This window comes from Lemur catta, chromosome 6 (assembly GCF_020740605.2).
Source record: "Lemur catta isolate mLemCat1 chromosome 6, mLemCat1.pri, whole genome shotgun sequence".
NCBI lineage: Eukaryota > Metazoa > Chordata > Mammalia > Primates > Lemuridae > Lemur > Lemur catta.
In genome coordinates this window covers 31,572,589-31,579,531 of record NC_059133.1, presented here as the reverse complement: position 1 = coordinate 31,579,531, position 6,943 = coordinate 31,572,589, and the positions used below count along the sequence as shown (strand labels likewise).

The following is a 6,943-nucleotide window of genomic DNA, read 5'->3' as shown; positions in this document are numbered from 1 at the left end:
AGAGCTAGGAAGCTAGAAGCAGAAAGTGTTTGTGGAGAGACACCTGTTAGGAAACCTGGTAGTTCTGCTAAAACACCAAGTACCCTATAAAAGAAATTCGAACTGTAACACAGTCTTTGTTCCAGATTTTACATAGAAAAAACTTGTTTAAACTACTCTGTAAGAAACACAGGGCTGTTTTAATTCTAAGTTGATATATCATAGTCCAATTACAGTTATAAGATTCTGTCAAACAATTTTTTTTAGAATAGTTTTATTTGCTGTAGGAAATACAGTCAAAAAGATCATATTTCTTTTGGAAATAATATTCTATGATTTTAAAATTGACTTAAGGGCTTTTAAAGTTTATTAATGCATAAGTATTAGTGCCTTTTGGACTTAGACCAAATTAATTTACAGAAGTTAGAGATAAAGGGGGATATAATAACATAACTTTCAAGGAAATCAGTGTTCAATCATATATAATTATATGCTACTTTAATGTTCTGCCTATAAAGGATCCGGGGATATGGGTAAAACATGAGAATTCAGACTGAGTCAGAAGAGAATCTACAGTCTCATAAAAGCTCTACCAAAAATTTTTCTTTTCCATTATTTCCACATGCCCTTACCCAAAGTCTGATTGTCATATTGTAATCTCTTGATTATTTGCACATGATTATCTTGTGAATAACACTTGAATATTATATTTTCCACCCACCCAGGTAAGGAGATTTTTATATTAAATTAAATTCTGCTTTTTTCATAATTTGGATTCTTCCTTTAGTTGATAATGTTGGGACCACCATTTTATGGTCCTTCTTCACCTAGATGCACAGCTCTATCAGTTTCTGATTAGGAAAGTTATGACAAAAGTCACGATTAGAAATACTGTAGTATGATAGGATTAAATAGGAGGGAATGGAGAGATTCAGTTAGAAGATAGTGCTAATTCAAGAATAAAGTTAAGAGCACTGAATAAGTTAGCTATTGCCACCTCGATGCTGCAAAACAAATCATTCCCAAACTCAAAAGCTCAAAACTACAATTATTATCTTCACATATCTATGTGGTGGTTGGCTATTACCTTTTCTAGGCTGGCGTGGCTCTATTGCTTCTAAGCTTTACTCAGGACTGCCCCACATAGCTCTCACCCACCTTGGACCAGTGGTGTCCATGGCAACAGACAGGAATGCAACAGAGGTCAACAAAAACTTCATGACTCTTAAGGCCAGGATTAGAACTGGCAAATTATTATAACTTCCCATTCCTACTGTCCAAAGCAAGTCTCTTGGCCAAGCCCCACATACTGAGGTAGGGAATTATATTTCTCTCTTTAGGTGGGGGAAAGAACTGAATATTTGCCAAATATAATATAATACAACAAAAGCACTTAAGTAGTCTAAAATATTTTCTTTAGCCTAGACTTCTCTCTCTTGAGCTTCACACCTGTATATTTCCCTACTTAGACATCTCCCAGGTACCTCAACTTCTCTGTCCTTGACAGTTCTGATCTTGCCTGATGGCATGTTTTAAAGACCTTCCATTCATAAGCATAGCCTCACCCAGCCCCTGAGTCATCAATAATGAAATAAAGCAATTTATTAGTCATTTCATTTCTATTAAGTCTTCCTATAGAAAGCAAATATCACTGTGCCATAGATCCTATAATCTTGCTGAGCATCAGCCTCTTGTTTTCTAACAACAAAAAAAAAATTTGCAGGAAACTGGGAGGTTTTTAAACTAGGATTCTGCATCACTTTTCCTAAGTGCATGCTACAATCTACCCTAAATACCATCCAGCTAGAAGGGTCTAATCTATCATTCTAGAGTTTGGTCTGTTCCTTATGCCCACAGTGCCTGGACTGAATTCTTCTTCAACCTCAAAATTGGAGCCACAAGACTAAAACAGCAAAAATTTCCTGCTCAAACACCCACTTAACTAAAATATTGCCTCTGGCAAGAGTTTTCTCATGCCAGATAAGCTCTTTGAATGTTGACTCTATTTTGATTAAGGAAAGGTCGTTAGAGGTCTCCATCAAATGTCAAGAAAAAAAACATTCAGGTTTATGGAGCCACTATTTTTTCACTTTTTTCTGTGTACAATCGTGCACTGCATAAAAACATTTCTGTCAGTGATGGACTGTATATATAATAGTGGTCCCATAAGATTATAATGGACCTGAAAAAATTCCTATCACCTAATGAAGTAGCCATCATAACATAGTAACACAACACATGACTCATGTATTTGTGGTGATGCTGATGTAAACCTACTGCCCTGCCAGTTGTAGAAAAGTGCACAGTGATGTCCTAAGCCTTCACATTTGCTCACCACTGACTCTCTAACTCACCCCAGAGCAACTTCCAGTCCTGCAAGCTCCATTCATGGTACGTGCCCTATGCAGGTATATGTACCTTTTTAAAAAAATCTTTTATACTGTATTTTTACTGTACCTTTTCTATATTTAGACATGTTTAATTCTGCATACTCCCCATTGTTTTACAATTGCCTAGAGTATTCAGTGCAGTAACACTCAGTCCAGGTTTGCAGAAGCAATAAGCTATGCCACATAGCCTAGGTGTGTAGCAGGCTATATCATCTGGGTTTGTGTAAGGACATTCTGTGACATTCACACAATGACAAAATTGCATAACAATGCATTTCTCAGAATGTATCCCCATTGTTAACTGACATATGACTGTATAGTATATCAGAAAATTCTGTCAGTTATTTCATGAAACATTTCTCAGATTGATCCCTTTCTGATTATTCTTCCTGCTTCTACCATTCTCTCTACAAACATTTTCTTTACCAAACCCAGCTCTCGGCACTGAACTACAATCTGCCTTATGGACCTCCCAACGCACCTAGACATTTTTGTTTGGACTTCTGGCTCTTCTCTTCAGGTATCTTAGTCTTCCTGATCTTGAACCTACACAACCTTGAGAGGCAGACAACACAGCTTCAGAGCACAGACTCAGGAGACACCCTGATTGGGTTTGAAGTACAGCTCTGCTATATACTATCTGCATAACTTTAGAAGCTCACTTAACATTTTCATGTTTCAGTTTCCTCCTATGTAAAATGGAGATAATAGCACCTACCTCATAGGACAGTTATAAGGTTTACAAAATTATGTTAAGTATTTAGAAATGTGTATATATATAATGCATTTGTTTCACTTTGTTCATTCAATGTTGACATTCCACACCTTGTTGGGAAGACGGAAAATATCCCTAATAGAAAATAAAAGTTCCCATTTTTATAAAGTTCCCACTACATAAAGGCAAACAAAAATAGCTATTAATATATAAAGCTAAAGAGACCATACATAATGTCAAGTACAAATGATTAAATGTGAGAAAATATTTACCATGTGCCTTCCTTTTCTTGCCTTTGTATAAGCTCTGGAACTTTCTTTCCTTCTCCAGATGGGGAAATGATGCTTTTTTTTAGAACCCAGCTGAATTTTTACTGGATAAGTAGAAAAGGGAAAAAAAAAAAAAAAAAGGGTGAAGGAAGAGTTGTGGAAATCCCAAATATTCAAGCCAGAAAGTGAAATAATGAGACACCAATAATAGAAATGAAATTATCAAATGGGGAACCATTTTAAAGGGAAACATTTGGATATGGCCCATAGAGACTCAACTGAAAGTTTGGAGGAAGCTTAGCAATCATATAAAACAAATTCTACATTTTATTAGAAGAGAACTTTGAAGGCCAGAGAGGTGAGGTACGTTGCTTATTGTCACATGGCTAATTAAAAGAATTAGAGGGAAACAAAACCTAAATATATTTCCATCTACACCATACTACTTTCTAACGAGTAATATATTTGAGGTCAAAATTGGACCATCAGTTAGACAGTCCATGACACAATTAGATCAACCGTCCGACATGGATATTTAAAGGAATAAAGATTTGTATCAGCTTTGTGCAGTGCCAGTATCAGAGCCAATGAGGTTTATCCGAGGCATGATTATTGCTAATTGAAAACTTTTCCCCATACCCTGCCATGACGACTTGCAATGTAGTTGACATTGACAATTTTTGACCCTTAGGCAATTTCAGTCCCTTAGGGATTGAATTTTAAAAAAAAAGATTTGTATCAAGGATAAGAAAGCATAAATACACAAGCCATGTGTATGCTTTGATATCTTAAGAAATAAGTTATGCAAGGAAGAAAGAAATGAACTAAAAAAAGGGAAGGAAAATTCTGAGAGGGAATAAGCACAGAAAGGGAACAAAGGTAAAAGGAGAGAAACTTGAATAATTTTGTTCTGATGGTCATTGCCCTCTATTAGGGGTTCTATCTGGTTTCAATAGTATTAAGACAAAAAAATTTAAAAAAACAGTAACAGGAAAATGCAATGTCATAGAAATTAAAGAAACAATTAGGCAACAGGATTATGGTCAAAAGGAGGTAGCCATAACTTATCTTAAAAAATGCATTGTTAGTACAATAACAAGGAAAGAAAGCATTCTCGTTCTCATTCACTTATACAATAAATATGTGTGGAAAAATCTAGCTTGTGCTAGGAACTTATCTAAACATGAGAATTCAGAGAGCTGAGAAGGGAACATTTAGACAGGAAGTGGACCTTGAATCTGGGAACAAAAAGAAAAACAAATGATAGTGTTTATTATAAAATTATCTGCTTTGGTTTTCAACTCATGCACTCTGCATTGCAGCAAGCTATATATTACTAGCACATTCAAGTCTACAAAATCAAAGTACGGATTTTAAAATATATGCTGTGGTATATATGGTTCCTTACCACCCTTTACTTCCTCTTTATACTTCTCCTGTCACTCTATGAATGCCACCACAGCCCAGCTTACATAGCAGGCTGGTCAGTCCTTTGCCCATGCTGGAAACCCTAATAACAATAACCTTACTTCCCATCCCCCACTGTGGGTGCTCTGTAACATCTCTATCTGCCTGCTGTCCAAGAGACTCTCTACCTTCTCAAAAATGTGATCTCAGGTTTCTTGACTAATGCCCTTAGCAGCTCTGCTTTTAGCTGTAATTCCTGAACTCTACATTCCTCACTGTCTAGTAACATTCATATGGAACCAAATTCAGGCTCTAGCAATTTCTCTCCAGCGATAGGTACCCCCATCCCACCTCTAACCTACCTTTTAAGACCATGTTTTCAATCCCTCCGCCTTAATACCCCACATGAACTCAGTCAGGTAGGGACATTGCATCATCTCTGAGTCAGCAGAAGGCAGTTACAGAAGAAGAGAGACCTCCATCCATGATCCCCAGTTTTCTGAGTTCATTTTTTTAAATAAAAATTTAATTTAACCAAAGGAAGAGGGAATGAAAGGACAGTGGGTGTTGTGAGCCAAATAAATCTGCGTTGCTCCCTTTCTCTCCATCTAGCTAACAAGTGCCCTGCGAAGCTCTGAGCACCTCAAAGGAGCCCAATAGGCAAAAGGAAATAGAACTTATTAACAGTTGCTAGACCTATTGACTAAAACTGCCTTTTTAGCATCTGTTTCTACAACCTGGAGTAGTTCCTGAGAAGTTCGTAGGTGACAGCATGGGGACAGTCTCCAGACATATCTTGAGGGCAAGATCACTTTATCCCTAAAGCAAAGGGAACTGGTTGCAGGAGTTTCACACAGCAGATCCACTATCTGCGTGCAGTTAAGAAGAAAAGGGTCAGATATGGCAATTCACAACAATTAACTATTTTTCTCTTCGTCCCCATAAAACCAGCAAGCCACTTGGCCTAGCAGCTGGCATCTCCCTTCTCTTTCTTTGGGATGCCGTGCCATCTCTCTCTGCTCTTTCCCCTGCTTCTCTCTGTCTCTCTCTCATTCTCTCTGTCCTTCTAAATGGTAAAATAAATTTTACTTTTATAACTTAAAAAAATAGTCAAATTAATGCTCTTTTTAAAAACCTCATCTTTTAATATTAAGGGTTTATTTGTTTAAATTGATAACAACACAATGTCCCTACACACTTTAACTTAGAATATTGATGTTTTACAACATGCCCAATGCATATTTGAAGCATTCGTGATACTGAATAATAAGTAGGTCTTGCTTTAGCTTAAAATTATTAATTTCATATGTTACCCTGATTACTATAAAAATATCTGAATTCAAAGATATGGCCAATTGTGTTTTAAAGAAAAATGTATATTATTAAGATGGAGTGGAGAACCTGCGACATCAAGGCCGCATGTGGCCCTCCAGATCCCCAAGTGTGGCCCCTCGACTGAATCCAAACTTCAGTCTGTGAAATTTGGATTCAGTCAAAAGGCTGCACTCAAGAATTCAGAAGGCCATGTGTGGTCCCCAGGCTGCAAGTTCCCCACCCCACAGGGAAAGTAGGTCTACGTACACATAAATACAGTCACAGGACAAAAACCCATCAGTAATAAATACTATGCTTTACTCTTAAAAAAATTGTCAGTTCATGAAATAATAATAAAGTAACTTGTACTCTTTAAATAATTGGATATATTTAATAAATTGCTAAGTTTGTGGTTTGAAAAAGTTTGGACAGGCAGGAATTAAAAGGTATAATTCACATCAGCATCAAAAGCATCATTTTTATTTTGTTGTACTTTTTCTTTCAAAGAAATAATTGATGTGAGCATACTGCATTTAAAGTGGTGGTGCAAAAATATGCCAACCTCATTATAGTAGAATTAGTAAAAATGTATCATTTTTATAAGAATATTAGCTAAAAGGAAAAATAAAATGAACCTTTTAATAAAAAATTAACTGCATCACATCTTTAAAAACTATAGTTCTCAGAAAACTTTCTTCTGCTTCATAGAAATATTTTTTAAAATCAGCTACTTAACCATCATTCCACTCTCTGCTTTCATGCCATCAATTGTTTTAATATGTAGCTCCCACATATGAGTGAGAACATGTGAGATTTGTCTTTCTGTGCTTAGCGTATTTCACTTAACATAATGTTCTCCAGGGGCTGGA

At 36.3% G+C, this 6,943-nt stretch overlaps 1 pseudogene; it reads left to right on the top strand.

Moving 5' to 3' along the window:
* Positions 1 to 3,911: 3,911 nt before the first annotated feature.
* LOC123640803 lies at positions 3,912 to 4,064 on the top strand (annotated as a pseudogene).
* The last annotated feature ends 2,879 nt before the right edge of the window (positions 4,065 to 6,943 follow it).